The following is a 21,238-nucleotide window of genomic DNA, read 5'->3' as shown; positions in this document are numbered from 1 at the left end:
AATTATATTTATTAGCACTTACATTTTTTTGCCAAACGCCACCAATTACCAGCTAAACTAAACCCTGGTGAGTGAGTGAGTGTGTGTATACACTTGGCTGTGAGTAAGGATGATGGATGGCCCACACCCACACACTAAGAGACAGCCCAGCCACTGACTGACTGCAAAAACACTGATATGAGGACAGAGCCGAAGCATTCTACAGGCAGGCTATCACCTTCAGACTGACTCATTCCTCTAGAAACAGCTTTATTCAGGCCACAGTCACTGACCCATGTGAGCTGTGCTATAATCTCATCTCCAACAAACATCTATATTGAGAACCAGTTCGTCTGGCCCAGTGATGAGCCACGAGTCTCCACAGACAAATAGGATGAGTATGTTGTTGGTGTGACAGTTAGCTGTCCCTTGTTAGAGACTACAGGCTTGGCCGTGTGTGTCTGTGTGATCAGGGTCAGAATCAAAAGCTGCTGCATCCAGGTGAAAAAAACAGGCACGTGACAGTGAGGTCATGTGTATGTTCTAGCCATTAGCCACTCAGCAGTGCAGGACTGGGTGTGACACCCTTAAATGTCACTTCACACACACACACTCGACACACACAGACAAAGACACACGCTATGCTAAATCCCAAAGCGCCACCCAGCCTCATGCATTTCTAAACGGTGCAGACTGCAGCATCTTGGTAAGACCCAAAGTGGGTCAGTGTACTCACTGTGCTGAGAACTGTGGGATGCAGAGAAACACACTGTAGCGTGCCTCTTTTATAGTCTTAAAGCCCGAGTGAACAGCGTCAACATTAGGCATCCAGTTTTTGACATTGTCAGTTTTCATTAAGAGCCATTTCTGAAGAGTTCGTAACAGTGATGTTAACATGTAGCCTAGGTGAAATTAGAACTAATTTTGTCAGAGACAAACAACCCCAACGTCAGAGATATTCTAAGAGGGGGGCCTCCCGAGTGGTGCAGTGGTCTAAGGCACTGCATCGCGGTGCTATCTGTGTCACTGGAGATTCTGGGTTAGAGTCCGCGACTGGGAGACCCATGGGGCGGCGCACAATTGGCCCAGCGTCGTCCGGGTTAGGGGAGGGTTTGGCTGGCAATGATGTCCCATCGCGCACTAGTGACTCCTGTGGCGGACTGGGCGCAGCGCACGTTGTTACGGTCGCTAGGTGCACAGTGTTTCCGACACATTGGTGCGGCTGGCTCCTGGATTAAGTGGGCATTGTGTCAAGAAGCAGTGTAGCTTGGCAGGGTTGTGTTTCGGAGGACACACAGCTCTCAACCGTCTCCTCTTCCGAGTCCGTACGGGGATAACGAAAAAGGGGTAAAAGTAAAAAAATATATATTTTTTTTAAATCAACTAAGAGGGGCCACTGAGCCAGTCTCTCTCACACACATGCATGTCACTGCAACCAGGTCGATACACATAGGGCCCTATAAAAATCAGGTATTTTTTTTTGCCAGATTAAGTTTTCATTTTCAGGTTTTGCTCTCAACATCACTAAGCTAACAAAATAAATTGTTTTAAGATGGTCATACCAAGGATCATTTTATCTATTACATCTAAAGTATTATTGAATTTGGCCTTAATGCCATTAGCCCATAGAAACGTATTGAATAAAATTCACCACATGGAACAGATAGGACAGATATTCCCCCAAAACTATACAGTATCAGAGCGATAAGAAAGTTGAGGAAACCATTCTAGATTTTTTTTAAACACCTATTTAACCGCTTATTTTAGGGGCTAAACTACTTAAATGTATACTTCCATAAATATTTTCAACTTGTATCGGGGTACCTTCAGATGAGTCTTGTGTTCATCCTAGAGCAAAACAACCAACATGTATGCAAGTCTGTGAGAGACTCACCTTAGAGGGGTTAAATTAGTGTGTAGCCAAAACTGATCGGACGTTGGCATATCTGCAGTACCAACATCAGAGTCCTGCGATGCTTGTGGGGGTCGTAGAGCAAAACGGAGAACACTGTAAATGACATCTTTCCGTAGAGGTGTCATAACATACAGTGCCTCTGGAAACTATTAAGAAGCCTTGACTTTATCCACATTTTATTCCGTTACAGCCTTATTCTAAAAAAATTTTTTTTTAAACAAATCCTCAGCAATCTACACACAATACCCCATAATGACAAAGTGAAAACTAGGTTTAAAAAACAGAAATGCCTTATTTACATAAGTATTCAAACCCTTTGCTGTGAGACTCGAAGTTGAGCTTGGGTGCATCCTGTTTCCATTGGTCATCCTTGAGACGTTTCTACAACTTGATTGTAGTCCACCTGTGGTAAATTCAATTGATGGGACATAATTTGGAAAGGCACACACATTTATATAAGGTCCCACAGTTGACAATGCATGTCAGAGCAAAATCCAAGCAATGAGGTTGAAGGAATTGTTTGCAGAGCTCCAAGACAGGACTGTGTGGAGGCACAGATCTGGGGAAGGGTTATAAAAAAATAAAATAACAATTTAAAAAAAATCTGCGGCATTGAAAGTATCCAAGGACACAGAGGCCTCCATCAAAACCACCAAGACTCTCCCTAGAGCTGGCCGCCTAGCCAAACTGAGCAATCGGAGGAGAAGGGCCTTGGTCAGGGAGGTGACCAAGAAACCGATGGTCACTTTGACAGGGCTCTAGAGTTCCTCTGTGGAGATGTGATAACATTACAAAAAGAAAACCATCTCTGTAGCACACCACCAAATCAGGCCTTCATGGTAGAGTGGCCAAATGTAAGCCACTCCTCAGAAAAAGAAACCTAAAGGACTCTCAGACCATGAGCAACAAGATTCTCTGGTCTGATGAAACCAAGATTGAACTATTTGGCCTGAATGCCAAGCGCCACGATGAAGCACGGTGGTGGGAGCGTCATGCTGGGAGGATGTTTTTTAGCGGCAGGGACTGGGAGACTAGTCAGGATTGAGGGAAAGATGAACAGAGCAAAGTACAGCGAGATGCTTGATGAAAACCTGTTCCCAAGCGCTCAGGACCTCAGACTGGGGCAAAGTTTAACCTTCCAACAGGACAATAACCCTATGCACACAGCCAAGACAACCCAGGAGTGGCTTTGGGACAAGTCTCTGAATATCCAGCCAGAGCCCAGACTAAAGTGCTTGGAGTAACCCTAGATTGTAAACTGTCATGGTTAAAACATATTGGTACAGTAGTAGCTAAGATGAGGAGAAGATGCTCTGCATTCTTAACACCATCAACAAGGCAGGTCCCACAGGCCCTAGTTTTGCCGCATCTGGACCACTGTTCAGTCGTGTGGTCAGGTGCCACAAAAAAGGATTTTGGAAAATTGCAGACTAGGGCAGCATGAATAGGGCAGAATATAAATTGCAGAATAGGGCAGCATGGCTGGCCCTTGGTTGTACACAAAGCTAATATTAATAATATGCATGTCAAATCTCTCCTGGCTGAAAGTGAACGAGAGTGACTTCATCACTACTTTTATTTATGAGAGGTATTGACATGTTGAATGCTCCGAGCTGTCTATCTAAACTACTGGCACACAGCTTGGACATCCATGCATACCCCACAAGAGGTCTCTTCACAGTCCCCAAGTCCAGAAAAGACTATGGGAGGCACACAGTACTACATAGAGCCATGACTACATGGAACTCTATTCCAACTCAAGTAACTGACGCAAGCAGTAAAATTAGATTTAAAAAAACAGATACTTAAAAAAATAAAAAAAAACACACCTTATGGAACAGTGGGGACTGTGAAGCAACAAACATTGGCACAGACACAGAATATGGATTTAGTACTGTAGATGTGGTAGAGTTGATGCTTGAGGGCACACAGTGTGCCGTGGATCCGTGAATGTATTGTAATGTTTTTAAAATTGTATAAACTGCCTTAACCTAGCTGGGCCCCAAGAGAGCTGCTTTGGCAGCAGCAGCTAATGGGGATCCATAATAAATACAATACCTGAACCTGATCGAACTTCTCTGGAGAGACCAGAAAATAGCTGTGCAGCAACGCTCCCCATCCAACCTGTCAGAGCTTGAGAGGATCTGCAGAGAAGAATGGGAGAACTCCCCAAATACAGGTGTGCCAAGCCTGTAGCGTCATACCCAAGACTCAATGCTGCAATCACTGCCAAAAGTGCTTCAACAAAGTACTAAGTAAAAGGGTCTGAATACTTATGTGAAATGTATTTTTTTATATATATATACATTCGCAAAAAACCCTTTGCTTTGTCATTATGGGGTTTTGTGTTAAGATTGATGCCAACAATTTAACGTAACAAAATGTGGAAAAAGTCAAGGGATCTGAAAACTTTCCGAATGCACAGCACATGGCAGTGACGATGACGGAAGAACAGTCTCTCAGGAGGTAAAGCGGTCGCCATTTGATGGTGAGGTATTCCAGATCGGGAGAATAAAAGGACTTGAGTTTCTGTACGTTACCACAATCACACCAGGAGATGTGAATCAAACTCTGCTGCCTTTTTCACAGAGTTGTTTCTTCCTTTCCGTGAGATGGATGGAGAACCCCACTGGATGAATGGACGGGTACGATATGTCTGGAGATGGCCATGATTCCGTAAAAAGGGAGTATGTTACAGTCCCCGATGTCTCTCTTGAAGGAGATACTCGCCCTGAGCTTGTCTACTTCATTGTCTAGGGACTGAATTTAGCAAATAATATACTCTGAAGTGGTGGATGGTATGCACGCTGCCTGAGTCTGACCTTTTTTCCAACATCTGCGTTTTAGGGCAGCCCCTGGAATAGATCAAACAAAGGATCCAGGTCAGGGAAGGCACATTTTTGGTGAGTGACCGCTGATCTAATATCCAAAAGTTATTTCCGGTTGTAGGTAATAATACAAGAAACGTTCTGAGCAAATTATGTAAGAAATAACAAAAAAACGAAAAATTGCAAAGTTGTCTAGAAGCTAGAAACAGGGTGACCGTGTCCGTCTGCGCCATCTTGCTGTTAAGTGATTGTGTGAAGAGGGTTTCACTGTGGACAACGTGTGCTCAGTCACCATTCTGCAGAACAAGTCACACACACCCCTCACACCCCTGTGCTGAGTGGAACAAACACACCTGGCTTGTGTCCCTAACCCGCTGTGTGACAATGTGTGTAGGGCATTATAACATGGATGGAATCAAGGATACCAGTCATTAAAATGGAATTAAATTATTGAACTTATTAGGAAATCATCTACAAAGGTATTGAACTTATTAGAAAATGCATTAATTTTTCCCAAGATAAGAGATTAACAAAATGTATCAGTGGTGTTTTCCTTCAACTTTCTGAAGCGGCAAATTAAATGTTAACTACAAAGCAGCCAATGCCTACCTGGCAGAACATCATGATTATTTGAGTCAATCCAGTGGCCATTTGTTTTGCAAACTCTGCAATCACATGAGCGCTACAGAAACACAGCAAACCCAAACAACGGTGTCTGGCTGGTGTGCAGTTGAATTAAGGATTATGACGGTTATGGAATTTTGGATGACGATAATTGTCCAGCCAAATGACCACACGGTCTCCACAATAGCCTAACTGTTCGAATATACGCACATTTTCTCCTCTTCCTTGCTCCTGAACGGAAGGATTATGTATTTCTTTTCATTTGATTAGGCAAGTCAGTTAAGAACAAATTCTTATTTACAAATGACGGTCTACCCTGGCCAAACCCGGGATGATGCTTGGCCAATTGTGCGCCGCCCTATGGGACTCACAATCACGGCCGGATATGATACAGCCTGGATTCGAACCAGGTACTGTAGCGACGCCTCTAGCACAGATGCAGTGCCTTAGACCGGGGCGGCAGCGTAGCCTAGTGGTTAGAGCGTTGGACTAGTAACCGGAAGGTTGCAAGTTCAAACCCCCGAGTTGACAAGGTACAAATCTGTCGTTCTGCCCCTGAACAGGCAGTTAACCCACTGTTCCTAGGCCGTCATTGAAAATAAGAATTTGTTCTTAACTGACTTGCCTAGTTAAATAAAGGTAAAAAAAAAATAATTATACGCCACTTGGGAGCCCAAATGTGTTTCTATGTGCTGCCATAGAAATAGAACGGGCGTCCTTATTCAAGTCAATGATGGCATAATGGGTGGACTGGCCATTGCAACTGTACCCATAATACGAGCAAAGCAGGGGAAAAAAAAAATCTACGCCGAAAATATACCAGTAAAAACAACATTGTCACAATTCTGGGACTAGTGCCATTGCTAACTAGCATAGCTTGTCCCATTGTCTTCAATCGTTCAATCGTAAAAGCAGGAAGTGTGACATTCAATACATGCTGTGATTTGTTGATTCAACTCAACTGACATTACAAAAAATACATTCAGTTAACATAATCTGAATGAAAATTCTACATCATGGAAATTATTGCATCGCAGTACCAGGCAGCCATTGCGAGTGTACCAATGAGTTTTCAAGTCAAATTGTCAGGGTTCGAGGTTCCAAACCCAGTCTATAACCGTGTGTGCTGATGCATTGTGGGGGGCATTGCCTAGGCAACCAAATAATTTGTTTGCTAGTTTGTTTCAGCAAGGAGCAAAAGTTTCATCAATTTGTTAAGACTCCATGTTACCGCAAAAACTGACTCAACTGCCCAGCTATCCTGTCTTCAAGCAGCTTCTTTTTTCTATGACAGTTATTTTATGTTAATGACGATGTTCATCTATAACCGTGGGTTACATAGCAAGTGGTTTTAAATGGAGATTTTGCTCTGATTTAAGTTTGTTATACTGTTAAATCAATCAAAAATCATTGAATTTTTATACAACTTTCCTTAACTCATGTGTTATTCTTTGGTCTTTGTATGCCTCTTTTGTCAGTCCCTTTTCCTTTATCAGAATAATTATTCTCCTCTATGACCATGTATTTCAATTGATTCAATTGCAGTTCTTACTTTCGCCACAATGGGCACTGTGCCAATATCTAGAGTGCTTTTGGCACCATCACTGTCTCACAAGCAAGATTCATGGCAAAAAAAAAGTACATGTGCGAAACTCTTGCTAGAAAATAAGCAGTTATCAGTCTCTTAATAAGGACGGTAAGAACTGACGATTTACATAAATGTAATATAAATATTACAATTACCACAACTAACATTGAAATAACGTTATGAAAGGTGAAGTAAAAATCCAAACCGTTCCATGCATCAATACTGGTTAAAATACTGCTTACCCGCCCAGCCCTAGCATTAACCTACCACCAGTCAAATGCTGGGTAAAAATCTGAGGGCCGGTGAAGTTTCAGTCCCTAGTGATGATGATGGGAGAGGAGAGCACAGACCCTCTCCCACTCAAACACATTGAGAATACTCAGACACACAGGTATGTTCCAAACAGGACACACAGACATTGATGTAAACACACACATGCTTGCTGTTAGCTTGACTCCAGTCTTTTTGTGAAATTCTGCTGGTCCCTAATCTTGGCAGCAGCTCTGACCATGCGTGAATTTACTCGCACACACAAACACACACAATAAGCCAAAATATATATACTTATAACAAACAAAATATAAAAAACACAGAATATAGCTTGAAAACATGATTAAAACTATAAATGTTGATATTACGGCTGGTTCGTCCTTGCATCCATAGCTTTGTGTCAGTAGCTCTGTACTATTCTCCAGCCCCATCCCTCAGCCTTTTATCAAAACAGTGACAGGGAGTGGCTTTGTTATTGTTTCTACTGCGGATTGCCGCTTTAATACTATACATTTTTTCAGTTTGCGCTTACATTTCTTTGTGTGCTCCTACATGTCTTCAACTTAGGAGCACATGTGCTCACACACACACACACACACACACAACTTCCCTCCCTGTATCCCTCAGACTATGGACAAAGTCTGCTCTGCCTGCCCCACCCACTCTCCTCACCTGGCACCTTCCCCCCCCAGTAAGACAGACACAGCAGCATCATACACAACCAGCATTAAGGCTAAACCAACACTCAGACCAGAAAACAGCTCCTTAATACAGGCTACAGGGGGAAATACAAAGAAAGTAGATGCAGAGGGAGGGACAGAGAGGGAGAGAGGAGAAGCAGGAAACAGGGAGATGAAAACCTGTGCCAAGCTGGTAAGTGAAAGGGTGTGTGGCAAGGTCCCGGGGCCGCAGGCTGGCACGTGTGGTCGTGTGCTGTGTGTGTGGGAGTGTGCTCATGTGGGGGGACTGGAGAGTGTTCTGTGTGAATGCCTCTGGCCTTATTGGTGGGCCACAGGGGAGCAGCCAGCCTGGCCTAGTCCCAGCTTCTCTTGCTTAAGACTGGAGGGCCAGAGCTCAGCGACAGACGAGTAGGAAGGAAGGGGGGAGAGGACGTGTTGTACAGGCAGAAGCAGTGCAGATTGTTATGGTGGGTCAGACAGTCAGTTAATAATGTGTGGAGTAATACGGTAGGGGAACAATAGCCAGAACAGCTCTGTCACTAGAACCATGCTAATAGGAAACTGCCTGAGATCTCACTCTGAGTCGTATGGAGTTTATGCTGTCTACACTACAGCAACGCAGGACATCAAGGAGCGTTTAGCATCGAAGTTCAATGTTCCTATTAGTGAGACACTCAACTGTCATGTCAAGTGAAACTAGAACTATACTAAAATGTGGGTTAATTACAGCAACATTACCCTGTCCCACATCCCATTACAATGTTATATGCATATTGCCTCATCACAAGCCAGGTGTCATGACTGGAGTCAGGAGTGTTCCGGGGACTAGAGGTCGAAGGTTATCCTGGTCTACAAGCACCATGTGACAAGGTAGCAAGGCCAATGTTGACCCCACTGATCTAGGGTTTGTTGTGCGTTTTCCCCCAATACTGATTAAAGGGATACTGTGAGATTCTGTCCCTTGTTCTACTTACACAAGGTCAGAACTTCTGGATACCATTTTTATGTCTGTGTGCAGTATGAATGTCGTTTCACAAGCCAATGCTAACTAGCATTAGTGCAATGACTGGAAGTCCACAGGTACAGTAGCAATGCTAATATACACCAGTTCAATGGACTCTGGGTAAGTAGAACAATGGGTTAAATGCCAGAAGCTAGAGCTATCCTTTAAATGATTGATCAGTAGCTTGCTGTTGCCACAGCAAGAATAGCCTTTCTCCAACTCCCTCTTGCTCTCCTTCTCAGTCTACCTCCCCCAGCAATCTCTTTGTGTTTATGATGAGTAACTGGTATAAGCCTCCAAGCTTCCCTTTAACACAGAGAGACAAAGAGAGCGAGAGCGTTTCCGTTAGCCGGCAATTGCCAGCTTTTGGCCGATAACAAAATTGAACAGCCAATAAGACAACTTGACGTCAAAATGACCGGGAGAAAAACCCCAGTGCAAAATAATGCTCTTTATTCATTGATGGAAACAAATTTCCCTGTCATGCCTATCAGTCTATAGTTTAATTAGCATCATTTTGTGGAATTTAATATGACCGTGTATTTGTTAGTTATCATGCATCTTATCCAACAACTAGTCACACGCGCACAGCATACAGAGCCTAATTTGAGCTGGATTTCTCGTGCAAGCTCCTCAGTTGGTTGCTTCTTTTATAAACCCAGTCATTGCGCAACAATTGTAAATGCAATCGCGTGTTAAAAACAGTTGATGGCCACAATAAAAACAATTGCCACTATTTTTGTTCCTCAACTGGTAATTGAAGCGCGCCACACGTTCGCCATTCAAGTGCACAGGCAACTGTAGGCAGGCTATCAGCAAGCCACCCACCACTTTGCAATGCAAGTTGGAGGCAGTAGGCATTATGAAAACACAAGCTTAATTGTTTGAAACCTGAACGTTTCACTTCATTATGAGCCATGTCTTACCTTGCATCACAGAAGCCTAGACAAAATTCGACAATAGAAACATGGAGGCAATTATTTTATAAAGACTTCCTCATATGCCATTGAAACCAGCATTTCTTTCATATCGCCTTTCTTTCGTTGGCCAGAAGCCAAAGGCACAATACTAGTCATATTCCCCTCGAAATTCCACAGATTTTCATCTGTCACATTCGTAAAAACACGCATCAGGTGTGCTGTTTAGATTTGTTTTCGCGCAAATTACATTTTATTGGCTGCTTTATTACAGGAGTTACATGTTCTGTTAAGATGTCAAATTTTATATTATATTTCATCTGTCATTCTGAGCACATTTTACTGATAATCATGACAATTAACCTATACAAGAAATGTGAAGTTTGAAATTAAATAACTGCTAATGTGGGCTATTGCTAAGAATACAATTGATAGTTAGAACATTCAAAGTAGTGTCAATAGTACTGTAATATACAAAAATAGGCAAACCCGTGCACATTGTTATAAACGTATCGTTCTTTTGTTCGTTAGAAATCAGTACATTTATAGTGAAATGGATTTGTCCATATTGCCCAGCTTCAACACCCACACTCAGTTATTTTCCCAGGGGGACGTGCCAGTCGGGCCCCGGGGCTTTTGGGTGGAATAGACTTTAGCAAGCCGACATGCTGGAACCTGACAAAGCAAAGGCACCCCTTTCTAAAACAGACACCTTGCGCTCGCGCTCTGACACACATATACACTTTCTCTCAAACACACTCCATCTCACCCTCCTTCTACTCGCAGGCCGGGCTAGAACAATGATTTGGCTCTGGTACTGACAGGCACAGTAAAGCCTGTGGAAGCTGTATAATTTCCTCCCATCCAACATAGCTAGGGCACACACAAACACAGGCAAAAGCCAAAGGAAATTAAGATGGGGAGTGTTCAGCTATAGTATATCTATGTGACCTCCTGTGTGCTTTCCATGTTGACTGAAGCTGTTCAACAGGCAGTACTGTGGAGGCATGTTGAGCTTTGATCCTGCTGGGCCCATCTCCGTAGGGGTCTATGGTAAGAGCTGGCTTAGAACTGCTTTATGAGCTGGAGAGAGATAAGTGGTGTGTGAGACCCTCCACTCCACTCACCCGCCCCTCTGAAACTCAGCAAAACCTTTCCATCCCCACTCAATGACTTCATGCCCCTCTTTCTCCATTTTCTTTTCTGTTCTATCCCCCTCCAGGTTGTTGGGAGGTAGTGGAGCAGCTAAATAGCCACAGATGTTCCCCACCACACATTCAATAAAAAGGCTCAAGTCATCCTGCATGCTCCCATCCCAAACAGTTTAGAACAGTGTGTGCATATATTATGCTGACTTTGTGTGATGTTTATTTTGTTCTTCGGCAAGGGTTTTTTCATCTGTCGGTAGCAAAGTCTACGCCCATTCGCCAGTGATTGGTCAACAATAGGGATTCTTCAAATAACTGTTTGTTGTCGTTCTACAAGAGACAGTTCATGCACATTTTTCATTTGAGAAATACTAAAATTTGTTAAATATAAAATTGCGCAACTACGATCTCTGCAAAACCGTCAAAATCACTGACAGATTTCTTAAGTTATCTTCTGACTATTTTGAGAAAGTGTATACTGGCTACGGTGTCTTAAGATGGACGAACAGTACGATTGCATCTTTCTTCTAGTTAAGGGAGTACGCGAGCACACTAGTTCGGTTCACCGAGTTGGACTAAGTGTCAGCCGAACCGAAGCATGCAGGAGGAAGGACTTTAGGATGACATAACATTACCTTTTTAAATAGGCTTGTTTTTAGACTTACTTGTTTTGGCTCTGTACTCCAGCACTATGGATTTGATTACACAATGACTATGGAGGTTAAAGTGCAGACGGTCAGCTTACATTTTTATCCATATCAGGTGAATAGCTTAAATACTACAGCACATTTTGTACATAGAGGGTCCCTAAAATGGAGAGACTAAGGTATTTGAACAAATTAACTTAGGCTGTGTATGTATTACGGTAGTCAGAAAGGTTTGTATTTTGTCACATATTCCTAGTATGTAATGACTACGTCATGCTTTTGACTCTACAAACTTGGATGCATTTTGATGTTTCAGATTGTTGTGCTCAAAGGAAATTAATGGTAAATAACGTGTAATATTGGAGTCCCTTTTATTGTAAATAAGAAAATGTTAAACACTTCTACAATAAAGACATGCACCAGAACTTTAACAACTACGAAGTATTTTTTAAACCCGGATGTGTCAATGTGTACAATGCTCTAGACAACCTTTTCCCACTGGTGCTATGAACTTTTTCAGTTGATGGAACCAGCACAATTTGGTCACGAAAAATCGTATCAGCGATACTGAAATGACCGTGTCCCATAATGTTGCTCCAGTCCATACGGAACCATAATGTTGCTCCAGTCCATACGGTCTTTCCAAAAATGTAATTTACCCCAGGTGGACTCCAATTAAGTTGTAGAAACATCTCAACGTGATCAATGGAAACAGGATGCACCTGAGCTCAATTTTGAGTCTCATAGCAAAGGTTCTGAATACTTATGTAATTAAGGTGTTTATTACACACGCACACTCTTTTTTTGGCCATCTTTTAAATCACTATGCCCTTGCAGGACTTGAAATTCAGCTAAATTTGCCAGTGGCACACCAGGCCAAAGCTACTGACCCAAAAGAAAAGAATAAAGGCCCGAGAAAGCAGATGATGCTCGCACCATTTAAAATGTTATCTTTCCTTTGTGAGCCGAGCAAATAGCCTATAATTACCTACCCTCCATAGACAAATAATGAACTTTGACATATTTACATTGATTGTTTGGAGTGAGTGAGTGGGGGGGGGGGGGGGGGGGGTGTTAGTGTTCCAGTCACTAACAAGAACCCTTTGTGCAGTCACTCTAAAGTTTCATCTTTCAGTAAATTATGTTTTACCGCTTATATTTTTCTAGGTCTACTAAAATAAAAATGAAGGTCCAACATCCACAACAAAGGGATACTTTGAGCCAGGTGAACTCATGGACAGCACTTTTATATCTCTGTCATTTCACAAGTCACACTAGTTAGCAATTGCACTAGCGCTAATTAGCAACTTCCTTCAAATTGCACACAGAGACATAACAATGGCATCCACACGTTCATCAAATCCCAAAGTAAAACTTTAAACCACATGAGGAGACCAGTTGAGGTCTAGGAACAATCACCCCCAAAAATGTAGAGGGTGTGCCTAGCAAGAGACTGTTGTGTTTGGCTAGCAGTGTTTATCTATTGTACAGTAAGCTGCATGTGATGGCCGAGTCAGCTAAATAAATGGACCGCGATTGATACAAATCATCATATCATTATGCCTATTTTGCAGTCGATATTTAATTGTGAAGGATTTTTGGGAAAACCTTCAGACAATGTTGATTCAAACAGCACATGAATCACTGAATTGTGCATCGCAATAATTGATCCAAGATTTCGGAACAAACTTTGAATAGGTGGTCTGCATACTGCATTCTACCTTATGTAAAAAATAAATATATATTTTTTTAACTACTACAGTTAAGAACAAATTGTTAGTTACAATGACGGCCCGGACAACACTGGGCCAATTGTGCACCTCCCTATGGGTCTCCCAATTAGGGGTCAACCGATTATGATTTTTCAACGCCAATACAACTGCCGATTTTTTAAATGCATTTGTAATAATGACAATTACAACAATACTGAATGAACACTTATTTTAACTTAATATAATACATCAACAAAATCAATTTAGCCTCAAATAAATAATGAAACGTGTTCAATTTGGTTTAAATAATGCAAAAACAAAGTGTTGGAGAAGTAAAAGTGCAATATGTGCCACGTAAGAAAGCTAACGATTTATTTCCTTGCTCAGAACATGAGAACATATGAAAGCTGGTGGTTCCTTTTAACATGAGTCTTCAATATTCCCAGGTAAGAAGTTTTACATTGTAGTTATTATAGGAATTATAGGACTATTTCTCTCTATGCCATTTGTATTTCATATACCTTTGACTATTGGATGTTCTTATAGGCACTTTAGTATTGTCAGTGTAACAGTATAGCTTCCGTACCTCTCCTCGCTCCTACCTGGGGTCGAACCAGGAACACAACGACAACAGCCACCCTCGAACCCATGCAGAGCAAGGGGAACAACTACTCCAAGTCTCAGAGCGAGTGACTTTTGAAACGCTATTAGCGCGTAACTAGCTAGCCATTTCACATTACATCGTTACACCAGCCTAATCTCAGGAGTTGATAGGCTTGAAGTCATAAACAGCAGAGATCCTGGCAAAACGCACTAAAGTGCTGTTTGAATGAATGCTTACGAGCCTGCTGCTGCCTACCACCACTCAGTCAGACTGCTCTATCAAATCATAGACTTAATTATAACATAATAACACACAGAAATGCGAGCCTTAGGTCATTAATATGGTCGAATCCGGAAAGTATCATCTCGAAAACAAGACGTTTATTATTTCAGTGAAATACGGAACCATTCTATATTTTATCTAACGGGTGGCATCCATCAGTCTAAATATTCTTGTTACATTGCACAACCTACAATGTTATGTCATTATTACGTAAAATCTGGCAAATTAGTTCGCAATAAGTCAGGAAGCCCGAACTGTTGCATATACCCCGACTCTGCGTGCAATGAACGCAAGGAAAGTGACAATTTCACTTGGTTAATATTGCGTGCTAACCTGGATTTCTTTTAGCTAAATATGCAGGTTTAAAAATATATACTTCTGTGTATTGATTTTAAGAAAGGCATTGGTGTTTATGGTTAGGTATACGTTGGCGCAACGACAGTCCTTATTCACAAATGCGCACTGCATCGATTATATGCAACGCAGGACACGCTAGATAAACTAGTAATATCATCAACCATGTGTAGTTATAACTAGTGATTACGATTGATTAAGTTTAATGCTAGCTAGCAACTTACCCTGGCTTCTTACTGCAATCGCTTAACAGGTGGGCTCCTCGTGAAGCAGGTGGTTAGAGCGTTGGACTAATTAACCGTAAGGTTGCAAGATTGAATCCCTGAGCTGACAAGGTAAAAATCTGTTGTTCTGCCCCTGAACAAGGCAGTTAGCCCACAGTTCCTAGGCAGTCATTGAAAATAAGAATGTGCTCTTAACTGACTTGCCTAGTTAAATAAAGGTGTAAAATATACACTGCTCAAAAAAAATAAAGGGAACACTAAAATAACACATCCTAGATCTGAATGAATGAAATATTCTTATTAAATAATTTCTGTACATAGTTGAATGTGCTGACAACAAAATCACACAAAAATCATCAATGGATATCAAATTTATCAACCCATGGAGGTCTGGATTTGGAGTCACATTCAAAATTAAAGTGGAAAACCACACTACAGGCTGATCCAACTTTGATGTAATGTCCTTAAAACAAGTCAAAATGAGGCTCAGTAGTGTGTGTGACCTCCACGTGCCTGTATGACCTCCCTACAATGCCTGGGCATGCTCCTGATGAGGTGGCGGATGGTCTCCTGAGGGATCTCCTCCCAGACCTGGACTAAAGCATCCGCCAACTCCTGGACAGTCTGTGCTGCAATGTGGTGTTGGTGGATGGAGCGAGACATGATGTCCCAGATGTGCTCAATTGGATTCAGGTCTGGGGAACAGGCGGGCCAGTCCAAAGCATCAATGCCTTCCTCTTGCAGGAACTGCTGACACACTCCAGCAACATGAGGTCTAGCATTGTCTTGCATTAGGAGGAACCCAGGGCCAACCGCACCAGCATATGGTCTCAAGGGGTCTGAGGATCTCATCTTGGTACCTAATGGCAGTCAGGCTACCTCTGGCGAGCACATGGAGGGCTGTGCGGCCCCCCCAAAGAAATGCCACCCCACACCATGACTGACCCACCGCCAAACCGGTCATGCTGGAGGATGTTGCAGGCCGCAGAACGTTCTCCACGGCGTCTCCAGACTGTCACATGTGCTCAGTGTGACCCTGCTTTCATCTGTGAAGAGCACAGGTCGCCAGTGGCGAATTTGCCAATCTTGGTGTTCTCTGGGAAATGCCAAACGTTCTGCACGGTGTTGGGCTGTAAGCACAACCCCCATCTGTGGATGTCAGGCCCTCATACCACCCTCATGGAGTCTGTTTCTGACCGTTTGAGCAGACACATGCACATTTGTGGCCTGCTGGAGGTCATTTTGCAGGGCTCTGGCAGTGCTCCTCCTGCTCCTCCTTGCACAAAGGCGGAGGTAGCGGTCCTGCTACTGAGTTGTTGCCCTCCTACGTCCTCCTCCACGTTTCCTGATGTTCTGGCCTGTCTCCTGGTAGTGCCTCCATGCTCTGGACACTACGCTGACAGACACAGCAAACCTTCTTGCCACAGCTCGCATTGATGTGCCATCCTGGATGAGCTGCACTACCTGAGCCACTTGTGGTAGCATGAGACGGAGTCTACAACCCACACTAGAGTGAAAGCACCGCCAGCATTCAAAAGTGACCAAAACATCAGCCAGGAAGCATAGGAACTGAAGTGGTCTGTGGTCACCACCTGCAGAACCACTCCTTTATTGGGGGTGTCTTGCTAAATGCCTATAATTTCCACCTGTTGTCTATTCCATTTGCACAACAGCATGTGAAATTTGTCAATCAGTGTTGCTTCCTAAGTGGACAGTTTGATTTCACAGAAGTGTGATTGACTTGGAGTTACATTGTGTTGTTTAAGTGTTCCCTTTATTTTTTTGAGCAGTATATATATATATATATATATATATATATATTTTATTGTTATTTTTTATTTTTTTTTAAATCGGCGTCCAAATTTACCGATTTCCGATTGTTATGAAACTCGAAAATCGGCCCTAATTAATCGGCCAATCCGATTAAAACGGTTCACCTCTACTCCCAATCATAGCCGGATGTGATACAACCTGGATTCGAACCAGGGACTGTAGTGGACGCCTCTTGCACTGAGATGCAGAGTGCCTTACACACACATGGACGCAGTGGTCTGTTAACTATTTAACTGTACTAGAACGCTTAAAAGGCCGCTAAACATTTTAATATCGGCAGCGGGTTTTTTTTGGCAAGGAAAATATTGGATATCGGCCAATGTCATATCGATGCATCACTAAAACAAAAGTACACAAAAAGTACCGGAGAATCTCTAATGTGGATTCTACCATTACAGATACTCCTGAATAGTGAATAATGTTACGCAAGAAAGTTTGAGGCATAAAGATCATACCCAGCCAAAAATGCTTACTTCCCCTGTTATTGGTAATGGTGACATGTTAGCATGTCTTGGGGGTATGTTCTTTGTGCCATCTCTGTATCAAATGCAGCCAACGTGTTGGAGTAGATCTAAAAACAAAATGTGTAACTATCCCAATACTATCAAACTTTACTGTATGTCTTTAAAAGAGGAAATACTGCAGTACAATGTTGCTCTGAGTTTATTTAGTGTAACAGTGTTGACTTACCACAAAATAGTTGCGTGATAGTACTGACACTAGTCTCCAGGCATAGGAACAAATACTCTAGTGTGTAGTTAATGCTCTTTGAAGGTGCTTCACTGAGCAAGACTTGGATAACAAAGCTGGAGGATGTGTCAATGTGTACAATGCTCTAGACAACCTTTTCCCACTGGTGCTATGAACTTTTTCAGTTGATGGAACCAGCACAATTTGGTCACGAAAAATCGTATCAGCGATACTGAAATGACCGTGTCCCATAATGTTGCTCCAGTCCATACGGAACCATAATGTTGCTCCAGTCCATACGGTCTTTCCAAAAATGTAATTTACCCCAGGTGGACTCCAATTAAGTTGTAGAAACATCTCAACGTGATCAATGGAAACAGGATGCACCTGAGCTCAATTTTGAGTCTCATAGCAAAGGTTCTGAATACTTATGTAATTAAGGTGTTTATTACACACGCACACTCTTTTTTTGGCCATCTTTTAAATCACTATGCCCTTGCAGGACTTGAAATTCAGCTAAATTTGCCAGTGGCACACCAGGCCAAAGCTACTGACCCAAAAGAAAAGAATAAAGGCCCGAGAAAGCAGATGATGCTCGCACCATTTAAAATGTTATCTTTCCTTTGTGAGCCGAGCAAATAGCCTATAATTACCTACCCTCCATAGACAAATAATGAACTTTGACATATTTACATTGATTGTTTGGAGTGAGTGAGTGGGGGGGGGGGGGGGGGGGGTGTTAGTGTTCCAGTCACTAACAAGAACCCTTTGTGCAGTCACTCTAAAGTTTCATCTTTCAGTAAATTATGTTTTACCGCTTATATTTTTCTAGGTCTACTAAAATAAAAATGAAGGTCCAACATCCACAACAAAGGGATACTTTGAGCCAGGTGAACTCATGGACAGCACTTTTATATCTCTGTCATTTCACAAGTCACACTAGTTAGCAATTGCACTAGCGCTAATTAGCAACTTCCTTCAAATTGCACACAGAGACATAACAATGGCATCCACACGTTCATCAAATCCCAAAGTAAAACTTTAAACCACATGAGGAGACCAGTTGAGGTCTAGGAACAATCACCCCCAAAAATGTAGAGGGTGTGCCTAGCAAGAGACTGTTGTGTTTGGCTAGCAGTGTTTATCTATTGTACAGTAAGCTGCATGTGATGGCCGAGTCAGCTAAATAAATGGACCGCGATTGATACAAATCATCATATCATTATGCCTATTTTGCAGTCGATATTTAATTGTGAAGGATTTTTGGGAAAACCTTCAGACAATGTTGATTCAAACAGCACATGAATCACTGAATTGTGCATCGCAATAATTGATCCAAGATTTCGGAACAAACTTTGAATAGGTGGTCTGCATACTGCATTCTACCTTATGTAAAAAATAAATATATATTTTTTTAACTACTACAGTTAAGAACAAATTGTTAGTTACAATGACGGCCCGGACAACACTGGGCCAATTGTGCACCTCCCTATGGGTCTCCCAATTAGGGGTCAACCGATTATGATTTTTCAACGCCAATACAACTGCCGATTTTTTAAATGCATTTGTAATAATGACAATTACAACAATACTGAATGAACACTTATTTTAACTTAATATAATACATCAACAAAATCAATTTAGCCTCAAATAAATAATGAAACGTGTTCAATTTGGTTTAAATAATGCAAAAACAAAGTGTTGGAGAAGTAAAAGTGCAATATGTGCCACGTAAGAAAGCTAACGATTTATTTCCTTGCTCAGAACATGAGAACATATGAAAGCTGGTGGTTCCTTTTAACATGAGTCTTCAATATTCCCAGGTAAGAAGTTTTACATTGTAGTTATTATAGGAATTATAGGACTATTTCTCTCTATGCCATTTGTATTTCATATACCTTTGACTATTGGATGTTCTTATAGGCACTTTAGTATTGTCAGTGTAACAGTATAGCTTCCGTACCTCTCCTCGCTCCTACCTGGGGTCGAACCAGGAACACAACGACAACAGCCACCCTCGAACCCATGCAGAGCAAGGGGAACAACTACTCCAAGTCTCAGAGCGAGTGACTTTTGAAACGCTATTAGCGCGTAACTAGCTAGCCATTTCACATTACATCGTTACACCAGCCTAATCTCAGGAGTTGATAGGCTTGAAGTCATAAACAGCAGAGATCCTGGCAAAACGCACTAAAGTGCTGTTTGAATGAATGCTTACGAGCCTGCTGCTGCCTACCACCACTCAGTCAGACTGCTCTATCAAATCATAGACTTAATTATAACATAATAACACACAGAAATGCGAGCCTTAGGTCATTAATATGGTCGAATCCGGAAAGTATCATCTCGAAAACAAGACGTTTATTATTTCAGTGAAATACGGAACCATTCTATATTTTATCTAACGGGTGGCATCCATCAGTCTAAATATTCTTGTTACATTGCACAACCTACAATGTTATGTCATTATTACGTAAAATCTGGCAAATTAGTTCGCAATAAGTCAGGAAGCCCGAACTGTTGCATATACCCCGACTCTGCGTGCAATGAACGCAAGGAAAGTGACAATTTCACTTGGTTAATATTGCGTGCTAACCTGGATTTCTTTTAGCTAAATATGCAGGTTTAAAAATATATACTTCTGTGTATTGATTTTAAGAAAGGCATTGGTGTTTATGGTTAGGTATACGTTGGCGCAACGACAGTCCTTATTCACAAATGCGCACTGCATCGATTATATGCAACGCAGGACACGCTAGATAAACTAGTAATATCATCAACCATGTGTAGTTATAACTAGTGATTACGATTGATTAAGTTTAATGCTAGCTAGCAACTTACCCTGGCTTCTTACTGCAATCGCTTAACAGGTGGGCTCCTCGTGAAGCAGGTGGTTAGAGCGTTGGACTAATTAACCGTAAGGTTGCAAGATTGAATCCCTGAGCTGACAAGGTAAAAATCTGTTGTTCTGCCCCTGAACAAGGCAGTTAGCCCACAGTTCCTAGGCAGTCATTGAAAATAAGAATGTGCTCTTAACTGACTTGCCTAGTTAAATAAAGGTGTAAAATATACACTGCTCAAAAAAAATAAAGGGAACACTAAAATAACACATCCTAGATCTGAATGAATGAAATATTCTTATTAAATAATTTCTGTACATAGTTGAATGTGCTGACAACAAAATCACACAAAAATCATCAATGGATATCAAATTTATCAACCCATGGAGGTCTGGATTTGGAGTCACATTCAAAATTAAAGTGGAAAACCACACTACAGGCTGATCCAACTTTGATGTAATGTCCTTAAAACAAGTCAAAATGAGGCTCAGTAGTGTGTGTGACCTCCACGTGCCTGTATGACCTCCCTACAATGCCTGGGCATGCTCCTGATGAGGTGGCGGATGGTCTCCTGAGGGATCTCCTCCCAGACCTGGACTAAAGCATCCGCCAACTCCTGGACAGTCTGTGCTGCAATGTGGTGTTGGTGGATGGAGCGAGACATGATGTCCCAGATGTGCTCAATTGGATTCAGGTCTGGGGAACAGGCGGGCCAGTCCAAAGCATCAATGCCTTCCTCTTGCAGGAACTGCTGACACACTCCAGCAACATGAGGTCTAGCATTGTCTTGCATTAGGAGGAACCCAGGGCCAACCGCACCAGCATATGGTCTCAAGGGGTCTGAGGATCTCATCTTGGTACCTAATGGCAGTCAGGCTACCTCTGGCGAGCACATGGAGGGCTGTGCGGCCCCCCCAAAGAAATGCCACCCCACACCATGACTGACCCACCGCCAAACCGGTCATGCTGGAGGATGTTGCAGGCCGCAGAACGTTCTCCACGGCGTCTCCAGACTGTCACATGTGCTCAGTGTGACCCTGCTTTCATCTGTGAAGAGCACAGGTCGCCAGTGGCGAATTTGCCAATCTTGGTGTTCTCTG

At 42.3% G+C, this 21,238-nt stretch overlaps 1 protein-coding gene across 18 annotated transcripts in view; it reads right to left on the bottom strand.

Annotated features, from left to right (window-relative positions):
• Positions 1-21,238, bottom strand: part of LOC110521611 (ras-specific guanine nucleotide-releasing factor RalGPS2) — a 141,786-nt gene that overhangs the window by 106,492 nt on the left and 14,056 nt on the right. The gene's annotated exons all lie outside the window — the stretch shown is intronic.

The sequence above is a fragment of the Oncorhynchus mykiss genome, chromosome 4 (genome assembly GCF_057628025.1).
Source record: "Oncorhynchus mykiss isolate SJ-2025 chromosome 4, ASM5762802v1, whole genome shotgun sequence".
Classification (NCBI taxonomy): domain Eukaryota; kingdom Metazoa; phylum Chordata; class Actinopteri; order Salmoniformes; family Salmonidae; genus Oncorhynchus; species Oncorhynchus mykiss.
Note: the sequence above shows the minus strand (reverse complement) of the source record. Positions and strands in the feature narration are given on the sequence as shown.